The 15755-nt window shown below is 37.1% G+C and overlaps 1 protein-coding gene across 5 annotated transcripts in view; it reads right to left on the reverse strand.

The window, feature by feature from the left end:
- DIS3L2 (DIS3 like 3'-5' exoribonuclease 2) overlaps positions 1-15755 on the reverse strand; it is a 372410-nt gene that overhangs the window by 335203 nt on the left and 21452 nt on the right. The window contains exon 2 of one of the 5 annotated variants that reach the window (XM_057503433.1): positions 7776-7891. The exons of 2 other annotated variants lie outside the window; for them this stretch is intronic. The gene's annotated coding sequence lies outside the window, so the exon portion shown is untranslated. Of the gene's footprint in view, positions 1-1656; positions 1913-7736; positions 7892-15755 lie in introns of those variants that run through there. 2 more of the 5 variants (XM_036912150.2, XM_057503434.1) reach the window with 2 other exon arrangements.

A 15755-nucleotide genomic window follows, 5' to 3' on the forward strand; every position in this document is an offset into this window, starting at 1 on the left:
TACCTAATCTTTCTCAATTCTTTGTCTAGGACTCCAATCACACATTTCTGACCTTCTCAACATCCCTATTTCCCTCAATGTCTTCAGTAATTCTTCCACTTCACTAATTCTCTCTTCAACTCTAGCTAATCTTCTGTTACACTCATCCATTAAATTTCTAATTTCAGTTACTATGTTTTCTATTAAGTCTATATTTTCCATTTTGTTATTTGAAGGTTCCCAGTTCTGTCTTGAAAATGGCAAATCATGTCTTTTATCTCTGTGAACAAGGTAGCATAGCTATATTAAAGCTGGCTACCAAAAACTCCAATATCAGAGGCCCTGTAAATCTAATGTTATCTTCTGTCGCTTCTGTTTTATTTTGTTCATGTTGCTGATCATGCTGTGCCAGTCTTTTTTTATTATTATATGGGCTGGACATTTTCTTTCCAAAATTTTTGTAGTAGTAATTTCAGGCCCTGTATAATGTTATCATCTTTCAAACAGGATTTACATTTGCTTCTGCCAAGCACCCGAGACAAATACAATAAATTACCTCAATCTTTTTTAAGGATTTAAATGTTTCAGAGTAGAGTTATAATTCCTGTGAAAGCCTGTCTACATCCAGTTTACCCTTACTTGTAGGCTGTAGCCCCTCAGGGTCCCAATCCCAAATAAGAGTGATTCATCAGGGCCACACACTCCCCATGTTAGCAGGGTCAAAATCCCAATCCTTATCTCTCCAGCCCTAAGAGAATATCAAATGCTTTGCTCAGTTGTTCAGCTTCTTAGTCTTTAAGCTGATCCTCCAAAAATCAGTATGCATCCACAGGAGACAATCACAAATACTAGCCTCATCTCCCTAAGCCTTTATTTTCTCTTAGATATTCACTCTCTTATTACCTCTCAGACACCTTCATCAGATTATTTGAGGGAGGCAGGGGTAAGCCTGCTATCCTAGCTGTTGTCAGAAGTAAGACTGGTTTCCAACTAGTTTCTATACCATAGCTGGAAGTGGAAGTGTCAACCCCACTCTTAACTCTCTCCTTCTCAATCAATTCCTTAAATTCCAAACTCCCTCCTATTTGGATCACTCTTCTGACAAAACTTCCTCTGTAATTTCATCTATTCTCTCCTCCCTTCCTGTATGAGAGGAAGAAATGTTCCCTACATGTTTTCAACCTAACCTGTTGAATGTTCTTTAGTGTTTTTCATCCATTTTTATCTAGCTACTCTAGACACAGTTGCCTTCCCAACAGTATACAGCCAATCTAAGGGTCTGGCCCTATTCACCTTCTGTCCACTTCAAGCTACCAGCTACCATTCCATTCCTCTCATTCCCATCCCTGCCATAGTTATAAAATGTGTCTAGACTGATAACCTTTATTTCCTTTATGACATATTCTTTAATTTCCCTTGGAATAAGACTTTTGCCCTCATTTCTACAATGAACTAAGTGTTTCAGTACTCCTAGGGAGAAAAATCTTCATTCCATAAAACAATGACATACTCTCAGATGTTTTTTCCCTGCCACCTCTAGAACAGGATGCTACTGAACAGCCCCTGGGACTACAAACTCTCCTTCCTTTACCTTCAGAACACACCCCAGTCTCCTGGTTCCTCCAACTCTCTCAGCAAATCTCAATTTTCCTTGCTGACTCCTCTTCTTTCACTTACCTTTTAAGTTTTGCCACTTGCAAGGTTCTATCCTTAAGCCTTGTCTCACTTCTCTATTAAAGAATTTTAAATCTACATCTCCAGCCCAGCTGTCTGAAGCTCCTCTTTAACTTTCCAACTTCCTACTGAATAATGTTGGCAAGTGCTTTTAATGCAACATGTTTCTAATTCAAGTTATTATTCTCCTCAAACTAGATTTTCCGCTTGCATACTGCATCCAGATTAATGACATCATTATCATCCCTAGGCAGCAAACGGTAGTCATCCAATCTCCTCCTCTCCATTAATAATGCTCTATTACCAAATTCTATCTGTTCTACTTTCAAAATGCACCCTAAATGACTCCTTCCTTTCCAACTTGATAAGCACTATCTGAATTCAGGTTGTTGCAATAGTATAGCCTAAAGATGAAAACAGTTTGTTAACAGATCTTTCAAATACTAATTTCTTTTCTTCAGTCACCTAACACGTTTCACCTAATACAGAGAAAACATTTCACGAAGTGACTTTTCAAAACCCTTCAGAGTTTCTCACTGCAACTCTGTAATCTAACTTACTATAATGGCTAATTTTATGTGTCAACTTGACTGGATCACAGGGTACCAGGTATCTGGCTAACCATTATTTCACAATGTGCCTGTGAGAGTGTTTCCAAATGAAATTTGTATTGATGGACTCAATTGGCAGTAAAGTACTTTACCCATCTCACTGTGGGTAGGTAGGCATCATCCAATCTGTTGAGGGCCTGAACGGAACAAAAAGGCTAAAGAAGGAAGAATTTGGCTTCAAGCCTGAAAACTTGAGCTGGAGCAATGATCTTCTCCTGCCTTCAGCACTCCTGGTTCTTGGAACTTCAAACCCAGATGGGAATCTACATCATTGGTTCTCCTGGTTCTTAGACCTTCAGATTCAGACTGAATTATACTACCAGCTTTCTTGGGTCTTCAGTTTGCAGACAGCAAACTGTAGGAGACTTCTCAGCTTCCATAAGTGTAAGAACTAACCCTTATAATAAATATCTTCCTGTGTCTATATCCTATTGGTTCTGTTCCTCTAGAGAATCCCGACTAAAACACCCACCTTTCAGGTTTCATCTCTTATTAAAGGGTTTGTCAATATCACACCAACTGAATTCCTGATGTAAATGGTAATTTGGGAGCACCCACGCTTGGCATCAACCCCTGGAAAATAAACTGAATTAACAACTATAAACTCTGAAGGAAAGAAACAAAAAAAGACCTACCTGAAGATTCTGAAGAATAAACAAAAGAGGGAGATTATCGGAAGGAATAGAAATTTGGAGACAGGACTGGCACTAAAATGAGTTTCAAGGTTTGGGTTGGATTTCTTTTCTTTTGGTGGGGGGAGCAGGCAGCTTTGCCCCAAGGGCAGACCACACTCACAGGAGTGGTGCACTACAGGCAGCTAAAACTTCAAGAGAAATCCCAGACTGCCAGTCCAGAGACAGGGAATAGAGCCTGGGCAAGCACTGCCGGCCGCTAGTGGCAGTCCAGAAGAGGAGAGAGCTAAAGAAGGAATTCCCCTCATTCTTATAAACATGTACAAGTCTCAGGCTGTACTTAACAGTGTAGATGTGTAGAACAAGCTCAGCACAGCATCATAAAGGCCTAGAAAGTTGAACTGAAATTTGTACCTACAGGAGACAAGGCTTATAGTCTGAACCTACTGGGGTCTGAAGCTAATTGTCAATGAAATAAAAAACATCAGTATTCTTCAGTGGAATTTAACAGAATGAAGACAATAAAGATGTTTTTCAGATAACAGAGAACCAGGAAGATCCATTATCAGCAAAAGTCCACTACAACAAACACCAAAGGAAGCTCTTCAGGCTGAAGGGAAATGATACCAAAGTAAACACTGGGTCTCCAGGAACAAATGTTAAGCATTGGAAATATTTAATGTGCATACATTATACCTCAGTAAAGTAGTAAAAAAAAAAAAATTTAAGACAATTACTCCTAACCTGGAATTCATAATCACGTATGATAGTGGAATAAAGACATTTTCAGAAAAGCAGATCTAAAAAAATTCCAAGAAGCTACTGAAGTATGTACTCCACCAAAATGACAGAGGAAAGAGGAAAGAGGATAACATGGGATACAATGAGGAGAAAACACAGTACAAAAGAAGTACCTTTGAACTTAGGAGGCATTAACCCCACACACAGTCCAAAATTCATATATAATTTTTGAGTCCCCAAAAACTTTACTAATAGCCCACTGTTGACCAGAAACCTTACTGATAACATAAACAGTTGATACACATTTTGTATGTTATAGCTAGAGAAAAGAAAATGTTTTTTTTTTCAAATTATCACAAATCTCCCCAAAAGTTTTCCAATATATAAAAAAAAAATCTATTAATAAATGGACCTGCACAATCCAACCCATGTTGTTAAAGGATCAACTGTACAAAGTTAATTTCCCAGATTATGATAGAGTAAGGAGGTCCCAGGATGGCAACTGTGCATCAGGCACAGAGGGCAACCTCTAGATTAGAGGACAACAGTCTACATTACAGCAGTGTCAAGAGACAGATTGGTATCACCAGATCTCTACTATCAAAATATTTATTTCCTTTTGAACACAAGGCAGAATGCCTAGGTGAGCCTGATCTACTTCCTTCTTGTTCTTGGTTCAACTTGACCATAACCTGATGAAACTCCTACTTGTGCCTCCAGTAACTTGATTCATCTGAGGCCACTCACTTTGCCACACAGAAGTGCTCTACGTTGATCAACTCCTGAGCTTGTGAATTACAGGATATGTAAAGTATGAGTCTACAGTATGCTTCCTTTTATGTAACAAGAAAAAAAAACAAGTATTACACACAACTGTTCATTTGTACAAAAAGACTCACAGAAGAGTAAATTAGAACTAGTGAGAATGATTACCTACAAGGAGTAGATGGAACAGGATGAAAAGGAGGTGAGAACTGGGTAAAAGAAATGAATGTGGAGTATCATTTCCCTGCTTATACCTTTTTGTAGGTTCTGACTTTGGAAACCACATAAAATAAGAATGGAGAAATAGCCTAAAATACAATTCAAATAAAAATAAGTGATCCATACTATATTTAAAATGAAACACAACATACTAAAGGGATGGGGGGAACTAATCCAAGTAACTTTTGGGCACAGTACTCAACTAAACTCTTAAGTTAAAGACAAATAAGAAGTGTAAATAAAAATTTAACTCTAATCAATAAATTACTACTTCTCAGAGGTATGGGTTAGCAATTCTAAATCTACTTTCTGTATATTTTAGGATTCAACAAATATATTGTGGATAATAGGAATCAGGTCTATCAATGTTGAAGAAAGAAATTACAAATGGTGAAAAGGCTAGAATAAACCCTGTGGTATTGAAATGGAATTGGATATATCACTATAACTCAATGGTTTATAACACAGATAAATATGGAAATATGGATGTGTCTGTACACATACACACAAATCTTATACAGTATATATGCATACATTCTTACATTATCTAGCTCTGTCTTCTAAGAGGGCCTAGAACCAACAATATCCCAGTAACAATGAGCATATCTAGCGCCCCGATCTCAGTTTCTAAAAAACATTTACCACTAAGAGGAACGAGGACTCCTCAGAAAAATGGCCAATCCCGAGACTGCAGTAGGGAAAGTACAGTACGAGCCTAGAAGTGGAGTTGGCAAATTAGAGTCCACAGGCCAAATCCACCTGTCTTTGTAAATAAAGTTTTATTGGAACACAGTCATGCTCACTCATTTATGAATTGTCTATGGCCGCTTTCCTACTGTGAGGGTAGACTTAAGTAGTTGCAACAAAGACTATATGGCCTGCAAATCCAAAAATACTATCTGGATGCTTACAGAAGTTTGCCAAGCCCTAGCCTAGACTATCTTGTTGTTCCAGAAAGTAAGGATTCATCCCGAAATAATGGGAACATGTCAAATGGTCGACCACAGGAGTCAGTTGAAAAGGCTCCTATCTAAATGACAATTTAGATATCAAAAATTTTAATTGGTAACAGCTTATAACCCATTAACTAAGAATCCATGAGTTCAAACTGATAAAAACAAATAAATAAAAGGGGAAACTCTTGATTATATTAGAATCCCAACATTGTGATAAATGTAGAAAAAATTATGGAATTAGAAAATTACCATTAGCAATCATCATCATCCTAATTAATTCAGATTCATCAATGGATGTTAAAACTACTGGGTAGAAGTTTGAGGAGTAATAGAACATTAAACAGTCTCAAAATATCCTCAACGATACTTATTAAATCCACAGAGGAAAAGCATATCTTGACAGTGGGGAAATCTGGCAGAGCACTTTAACCAAGTGATCACAGTAAACTGTAATGGAACAAATCATCATACACCTCCCAATAAGATCCATTAAGAAAAACCTGTCACTTGTGAGATATTAGTTAGACTGAAAGTGAGGGACCTGCTACAAAATAACTGGCTTGTAAAATTCAAAAACATAAATTCATGAAAGGAAAAACTTCCAGACTAAAGACACATGACAAACTCAATACTACCTGTGATCGAGGTTTTTCTTTTCATATAAAGGACATGACTGGAAAATCTGAAGCTATCTGAGTAAGATCTATAGATCAGCTAATGGCATTAAGTCAATATTAATTTCTTTATTTTGCTCATGACACAATAGTTATAAAATGGCTTTGTGTTACAGAGGACAAGTGGGGAGGCATATTAATGTAAAAATGGTAAAATGTAATACTGAGGAATCTGGTGAAGAGTATAGAGTAATTCTTTATACCATTCTTGCATCTTTTCTGTAGTCCAAAATGTTAGGTTTTTAAAAAGAATCCAAGTCTTTAACTATAAAATCATATCTGTTTGAATTACATTTTTTCTCATGCTAAAGAACATTCTCAACAACTGACAATATAACCATTAAATGCTATACAAATCATGTACTAAATTAAAGAAATTCAAATAATCAGTTAAAGACTACATTGGCTACAAGATCATTCTATCCTGTTTCCTATGGGCCAAAACAGATTTATTAGCTGCAAGCTCAAATAAAGTGATCTCAAATGAGAGTTATGTCAGTAACAACACGGCCTCTCAACAGGTCAAAAGTGACTTTATTCACTTATATTTTACAAAATATTTTGAGGATTTAAAAGATTAAATGTCCCTGAAAGGGACAACAATCCAACACTTTTTGTAAACACAGCTGTTGGTTAAAGCTCTTGAGGAAAGAAAAGTTTTGGAATGGGAATCAGCTGTAGGAAGAGACAATGGTTATAAAATATTAAGATGATTTTGGAATCTTATTACTCTAATAGCTGACTTATTTCTAAACAACGCTTCATTACTATGCCAGGACCTCTTTAGGCCACAGAGCAATAAATGCAACATGACCAACAAGGTCCCTATGTTCCTGGTTCTCACAATGTAGGGGTCAGAGAAGACAAACATGCAAACAGGACAGCTCAACAAGGCATGAAACAGTGATGAGACTGACAAACGGGGTGGGGAAAAGAGGACACTGCTTTCGCTCTGGTGATTAGGAAAAGCCTCTATTAACGAGATAATACTGGACCTAAGATCTGAATGATGAGAAGCCCACTGTGTGAAGGTCTCAAGAGCAGAGCCTTCTTAGCACAGGGCATGACAAGTGCAAAGACAACAGAGGGGAAACAATCTCAATGTGTTCAAAGGAGTTTTAAAAAAAAGGCCTTCCTAATACTCTCAGTATGACAGATGATACCAAAGAACTGCAATTTTCTATCAGGTATGATAATGGTATTATGACTGTGCATGAGACAACTTTCATATCGCATAGAACATATATGTATATGTATGTATATGTACAATAAATGATGCCAGGGATTTTGTTAAAATATTTCATCAAAGGAAAGAGAAAAAGGGATGAATGAGGCAAAATGTTGAAAAATTCTTTTGGTGAAATGGGTACATAGGGGTTGATGAACTACTACTCTTCCTAGTTTTCTAAGTTGGAAATATTTCATAATAATTTTTAGAAACTCCACAGACCAGAAACTTCATGTTAAACCAGCAATAACTCATACCTTCCTTCTTTCACTTTAATACCCCAGCTCAGCTCTTACCTCCTCAGTTCTGTCTTTTGCTGACTTCATTTGAGGAGAAGTAAATGGAAGCTTCAAGGACAGGTACACAGTGGAGGCTCTCCACTCTATGGCTGAGTCCAGTTTCTATGACAGAGCTAATCAACCAAAGGCACGGTTGGAACCCAGAGAGAATTAAAAGAAGAAAATATAAAATAAACAGCCACATACTTATAAAAAACAAGTTATTATTTCTGAGAAAACTGGGAATTGTCTAGGACCATCCTCCCAGAGATTAAAAACACAACGGGCTTCTTCCCCCTCCATTCCCTGGAGACTGCTCTGGCAAAGATGGCGATTGTGAAATCCCACTGTCGATTTTTAGTGCTGCTCTTACTTGACCTTGCTGAAGCCCTTGCCACCTGTCATTCCCCCTCTTCTTGAGCCTATTTCCTTGGCAGACATGACAGCAGTGGTAAAGATACCCATAATCCTTCCTTTCAAGGACAAGCGTCACATCTACAGCTCCTCCTGAGAAACAGCACACGACATCTGCCTCAGGTGACCAGTTTGGAAAGAATCAGGAGGTGGGTCCATAACCCAACAATCTATGATCTAATCTGGAAAACCTTCTGATACCAAATTACTACAACTACTGAACAAAGTAGTACCAACTTTTTGAGAGCACATTTGAGCTCTAAAAGAGAAAAGAAAATCCTCCGGAGCTAAAACTCAAAACCAGAATATATAGAAGCTGAGGCTACTGAGACCCTGGGGTGCATGTTCTGGTGTCAGTGCCAGTGGCTTGTGGTTAAAGCTGCAGGAGGAACAGGAAATAAGTTTTTGACCCTATGAAATGAAAAGAAGTAGAAATTAGGCCCCTGAAAACATCAAAACCTTTAAAGGGCAACCAACTTGGTGAAAAGGTAGGCTAGAAGAAAAATGCACCTACTGGTGAAGAAAAACCACCAAGAATGTGTCTTATTTTTACCTGGGCTCCAGCTGGGGGTACTGGCGTGCTTCCCCTAAAAATTTATAAACATGGCCTTTCTGTCATGCAGTGTAATCATGCTAATTCTAAGCAGGTACACTAACTTAAAGTGATCCCAGGTTGGTAGTGTCCCCAGGTGCTAGCTCAACAAAAACATCCTCTCAGAACTAACCCTTCAGAATAGTCCCTCAGTCATTTTCCCAATAAATGCTTACACAATACATGAGGAAGAGAGCCATCATGATTGAGATTCAGGAAAAAACAGCAAAATGTGGTACAAAATCATTTCAGGTCATAAAAATGACAAATACACAATATTTTAAAACTGTAATGTGTAAAAGAAATAAAAGAAAAAGTAAAACAAGTAAAAGAAGCTTAGTAAGATACAAATTTTTAAAGAATTAAATAGAACTTTCAGAAGTAAAAAGAAACTAATGATGGTGGGCAACTTTATAGGTAAATGTAAGACTATCCTCCCTGAGTTGTTAAAATTACATTAGATGGTCAAAAGCAAAAGTATGATATGACATGGATGTGGTTCTAAATGTATGCAAAGGAGATATTTAAGACAACTAATTACAGAGAGGATAAAGGTGTCTAAATGGTGGTAAGGTCCTACATTTTACCTGAAGTGCAAGATAATGACACTAGTAGACTATGACATAGTAAAGATGCCAATTCTCCCCAAACTGATCTTTAAATTCAATAAAATTCTGATCAAATCCCAAGATTCCTTGCAGATACAGACAAGGTTATCTTAAAGTTTATATGGAAATGCCAAGGAACCAGAATAACTAAAATAATGGGGAAAAAAGAAATAGAAATTTAAAGGAAGCAGACTACCCAATTTGAAGCTACACAAGAAATCTAGACAGTGCAGTATTTTCAAAGGGACAGACACACAGACCAATGGAACAACATAGAGAACCAGTAAGAGACTCATACAAATATGCCTAAATGAGTTTTGACAGAGGTACAAACGCAATGCAAGGGAGGAAAGATAGCTTTTCCAACAAAAGGTGCTGCAGTAATTGGACATCAATAGACAAACAAATAAACCTTGACCCAAATTTCATATCTTATACAAAAATTAGCTCCAAATGGATCCTAGATCTAACAAAAAAAAACTATAAAACTTTTAGAAGAGAACATATGAGGAAAACTTTTTGACCTAGGATTAGGTGAAGGGATCTTAGACATGACATTAAAAGCATCCATAAAGAAAAACATGGATAAACTGGGGCTTTTTTCATTTCTAGGACATCATCATTAAAAGCATGACAATTTAAGAAATTCTCCTCAACACATTGAGTATTAGAGCTCTTCTCAGAAGACCAAAAAGAGTAGTTAGAATCTGAGTTCTCCATTTTATCATTAAGCAGTAAAGAGACCAAGTAAGAGGGACTTATATATAATTATTTCACTTTAATGAAAGATATTGGCTGGACATCATTTAGCTACAACCTATCATTTTAGGATCTTAGTGAAAACCTCCATAAAATTAAACTTAAGAGTTTCAGACCCTCAGAGCTAATTCTGGGACTACTGGCATCAATTAAGACTTACTGATAAAGAAAAAAAACCATCTCAGGAATGTAAGTTGGTGTAACTGTTGTGGAAAGCAGTATGGAGGTTCCTCAAAAAAACTAAAATAGAAATACCACTGGACCCAATAATTCTACTCCTAGGAATTTACCCAAAGAAAACAAGATCCCTGATTCAAAAAGACATACATACCCCTATGTTTATTGCTGCACTATATACAATAGCCAAGATGTGGAAGCAACCTAAGTGTCCATCAATAGATGAATGGATAAAGAAGATGTGGTACATATACACAATGGAATATTATTCAGCTTTAAAAAGAAAAGAAACCCTCTCATTTGCAACAACATGGATGGATCTAGAGAGTATTATGCTCAGTGAAATAAGCCAGGCAGAGAAAGACAAATACCAAATGATTTCACTCATTTGTGGAGTATAACAACAAAGCACCTGAAGGAACACAACAGCAGTAGACTCACAGACACCCAGAAGGGACTAGTGGTTACCAAAAGGGGAGAGGTTTGGGGGCAGGGGCGGTAGGGAGAAGGGGATTAAGTGGCACAATAATTCGCAATCACAATATAGGTTGGTCATGGGACAGTAGTACAGCATGGAGAATACAGTTAATGACTCCCTAACATCTACTACACTGACGGACAGTGACCACACTGGAGTGGGTGAGGACTTGATAATATGGGTGAATGTTGAACCACTGTGTTGTGTATTTGAAACAATCATAATAAGATTGTATATCAATGATACTTAGAAAAAAAACACTAAAAAAAGTTTTACAGTTTTATGTTTCATACTTAAAGCTATGATCCACTGAGTTAATTTTTGTAAAAGTGTGTGTGGGGTTTAGATTGAAGTCCATTTTTTTTTACCTATGGATGTCCAGTTGCTCCCATATCATTTGTTGAAAAAGCTACCCTTCATTAAACTGCTTTTGCACTTTTGTTGAAAATCAAAAAAAAAAAAGACCATCTCACATATTAGAACAAGACTGATGCCATATCATCTTGAACTCTAGGTCTCAAATGCTCCTCTAACTTGTAAAGTATAACTCTTAGTGGAATTTAGGTTTAAATAGTTTTAGTCTAAGTTCAAAAACCATTATACTAGAAAATGTAATTAAGAAACTAAGATTATGAAATATTTTATTCCCTTCTGCAATCCCAAAGCCTAGCAAAATGCCTCAAGATAACAGCTCAATTATGTCAGTGAAAATTACATTTCCCAAGAGAAGATGAAATGCTGAATTTAAGAGAATGAAATAATGAAACCCACTGAAATTCGTCACCTCAACCTATCTGCCACAGTCAAATAGATGCCATCATTTTCACCCTATGTGTACTCTACAACATGTGACAGTATCTCTGTCATTGTTCCAGTTTTGGTCCATATTGCCTCCCTCCTAAACTAACACTTAACTTTGCTGCAAGCCCTTCTTCCTTCACATCCAGCCCTGAATCTCCCAGGTAGTTTTACCCTTCCTAATATGTGGTTCTGATCATGTCACTGCCCTACTTAAAACTCACACCATTACTTCAGGAGGTCCTTCAGTATCTGCTAACATTACTTGCTACTTTTCTGTCACTTCACATATCCTTTCATGTCTTATGATTTTGACTGAAACATTCAGTTGTTCATTTATTCATTCATTTAACAAAAATGCATTGAGCTCCTATATTTAACCAGGTACTATGCTTGGCCCTGGGGAATACACTGCAAAGAAAGAAAAAAAAGAAACAGCCCTTCTTCTCATGAAGCTTATAGTCTAGGGTGGAAGAAAGATATGACTCAAATAACACAAATTTACACCCTGGAGTGGGGGGTATACAACACATACAAGCAATGTGGCTACAAAGGTGAAAGATTAAGCTGGAGGGGAAGCAGAGGCCACACCATGCTGGAACTTGCAGGGTATGTTAAGAATTTGGGTTTTTTTAAAAAACAAAAAATGGGAGGTACAAAAGTGTTACAGTCAGGAGGATGACATGATCAGATTTATATTCTGATAAAGTCCCTCTAGCTTCAGTGTAGAATATGAGCTGGAGATAGGGGGACAAGAATGAACAAGAATGCCCCCCAACCCATTAGGAGGGCATTTGACCAAGTCCACATAAAAATGATGGTACTGAGATTAACAAATTCTAATCAAGAAATATTTAAAAAGCCAAATCAACAAAACGTGGTGATGGACTGGACATGAAGAGGGAGGGAAAGAGGATGATCAAGGATAACTTCATGTTTTCTGGTTTATACAATTGGTTGGATGATGGTTACATTCGCTGGGACAAGGGTTTTTGGACTGGGGTAGAGGGTTACAGACCATCAGCCTAGTATTGGACACGCTGAAGGAGATGACTTGGTAACACTAACATTTAATATCAAACAGGCAGCTGGATATACAAGCCAGAAGCTCTGACACCTGTGCTAAGCTCAAATTGGGAATCACAGAGATCAAATAGTAATTGAAGTCATGAACAAAGATGAGATCAGCCAAGAGTGTGAAGTGGAAAGAGAAGGAACCTAGGATTGAGACAGTCAGGGAGTTCAACAGTCAGGGAGAAGGAAATCAAAATTACAAAGGCAGAGAAGGCATGGCCTCCTCCCCAGAAGATATAAGAGGAAACTTGGGAGAGTATGAGGTCAAGGACATCAAGTTCCCAAGAAGGCCATGGACAAAAAGTGTGCTGCTGAGAAAAGTGAAATAAAGAGTTAAGTGCTCATCAAATTTAGTGAAACGAATGTCACAGGGAGCTTGGTGAGAGCTGACTTGGTGAAGCAATGGGAATAACAAGCAAAGGGAAAGAAGCTGAGGCATTAATGGGCAGAGAGGATGGGAAACTAATGAGTTCATTCGACTCCTTTGTGAAGTTTGGCTGTGACAAGGCAGAGGGAAAATCAAATAGTAAGAGTTATGGCCACTGTTTTCATTAAATGGGAAACTTGAGTGTGTTAAAATACTGATAGGAAGAAGAACTGAGAAGGTGGGGCCAAAGATAAATGACAGCATCTGTGAGGGAAGGAGGGAAGAGAGGAATGGGTACCTTTTGACTAGTGCCCCCAACACACCCTGTACTCCTCAAGCTCACACAATTTACTCACCCTCCACTCCAACCTCACTCTTGAAATTGTACCCATTAAAGAACAGTTCAAATTCCGTATCTTCTCCCCTTTGTGAACTGCACCTAAAATCTCTAGACCTTGGAATCCCTTCTCTGCAATCCCATGGCATGCTATGTTTTCCACATTTATTTGACCACAAAATCATTCAGCACGTTCCACAGAATACACCCTGGAAAATGATCATTTTACTTCCTCTCCAGCTCACGTCCTATCCCCTCCAACAGCCTTTTTCCTAACCATACCTAAACAAATACCTCCCTTTCAAAATGCTGAATGATTACATGATTCAGCATGTTAAGTATTTAAGATCCTAGAATGTAAGCTCCACCAGTGTGGGACCCTGTCTGTCTGGTTAACCACTGTACCCCCAATGCCTAGCAGGGCTACAACATAGGAGGCACCCAGGAAATGTTTACTGAATTAAGTAATTAAGAGAGATGCCATTACTCAACAACTGCAAATTATTGAGGAGCATGGACTATGTCTTATTACAGAGAAGGGATTCCAAGGCCTTATTTTTACACAATGCCCTACAAAGTAGATATTGAATAAATATTCTTGATAACATGATGATAATTTATTATGGCCTAATGTCACAATGGGAATTAAAAAGACAGAGCTTGGAAATATACCTTGACACTGATGAAAAGGATGAAAAGCCTAAGTAATGTTTCTCAACTCTAATTTTAAAAGATAATAATTATAGTTAATAATAGTTAAATAAAAATACTAAAATATTTCCTCATATTCCAAAGTTTAAGAAAACCTTTAAAGATAATTGAATTACCATTCCACTGCCTATGAAATTCTTTAATAAACTCATATAACACTCTAGGTTCTTGGTACCTATTATAAGATTTATCTGAATTATGAAGTTTAATATTTGCATATCATGATAACACACAGTAGTACATCAGTAAAGGCAGGAAGCACATTAAGGATATAGCTAGAGTGGATCTAAGTATCATCTCCCTGCCTAAAAAAGACAGAATCTTCTTAATGTCATTGAAGTACCAGAGTTCTGGTCATAAATAACACAACAAATGTAAGATCCACAATGAGGCAGCATACAAAACCAAAATTGAAATCACCCAGGGTCTTCTCAAATGTAAGCTTTGCTACCAAACAAGGCCCCAGAATTTTATGAGGTGGAAACTGCTTCATTTTTCAACAACAGCTTCAGTTCTCACGTGTGCTTTGCATAGGATTATATTATAAATTCAAGCTCATGTTTCGCTCCCATTTTTTATTACTATGATTAAAGTCATCTACAGAATTACTATATTGAAATGAACAAGATTACTACTTATGCTTTAAAGACTTTCATACCAGTTGGTATTTTCAATCCCCAGAGATGTATTCTATCTTCTCTTTTTGGGAAAAATGTACAGACTTTAGAGACAAATTCTGGACAAAGTAGCAAAAGACTCAGGTCAAAAACAAGTACCTGCAGAAACAAGAACTCTCTCTTCATCTAGTGAGGGAAGGCACAGAAAAATTTGTAAAATCTAAAAGGATAGGTAATAAAAACTTCATTTTTTTAAATGGAAATCAGAACCTAAAGAACATAGGAAGGGTACCCATTTGTGTCAGAATTCATGCTCAGCTCCAAATACCAAAAGGAAGTATCTCAAAAATATGAAGGGTTTTATTTTCATAATATGTGAGTGATGATATTGGAATATCTCTGCCTTGATCAGTAAATGTGAGCAATAACAGGTTAAAATAATATTCTCTCTCCTGAGATAATTCAGGGCAGTCCTTCAATGGCAATGAACTAGCCACCCTAGAAGGTACTAGAAAACATGACACATATTTTCATTAACTCCTAGTCCATGCTATTAAAGTCTGTCTGGCTTCTTATCACTTTTCTTCATTACTTTTTGGGGAGACATTTCATCTCTTTATTTTGAAATTTAAAAACACTATACAAAGTAGAAAGAATGATGTATGCTCATCATGTAAATTCAGCAATTACAATTAACAGGGAATGTTATTTCATCTACACACACACACAACTTCATCTCCCCTTTACACACACACACTAAATTACACTGAAGCATGTGGGAAGACTTTTAAATTCCCTTTTAAGAAGTCTAAATTACAGGTCATAAATGGCAAAATATTATGTTCAGCAAACAACTCGGTGAAAACTACTATTATTGCTTAAAGCCTTTACTTCCTTTACTTATATAAAGAATAAATTTTATGGAGCAAGGTTATAATGCAGGTATAATCCAAATTTCATGCTGTGATACAGAAGCAGCTATTTAACAACAGAGCTGAAAAACAACTCATCCACCATCTATATGCATAATTTAAATGGTAATAAAAGCCATCATCTACTCACATAT

This window comes from Manis pentadactyla, chromosome 6, assembly GCF_030020395.1.
Source record: "Manis pentadactyla isolate mManPen7 chromosome 6, mManPen7.hap1, whole genome shotgun sequence".
Taxonomy (NCBI): Eukaryota; Metazoa; Chordata; class Mammalia; order Pholidota; family Manidae; genus Manis; species Manis pentadactyla.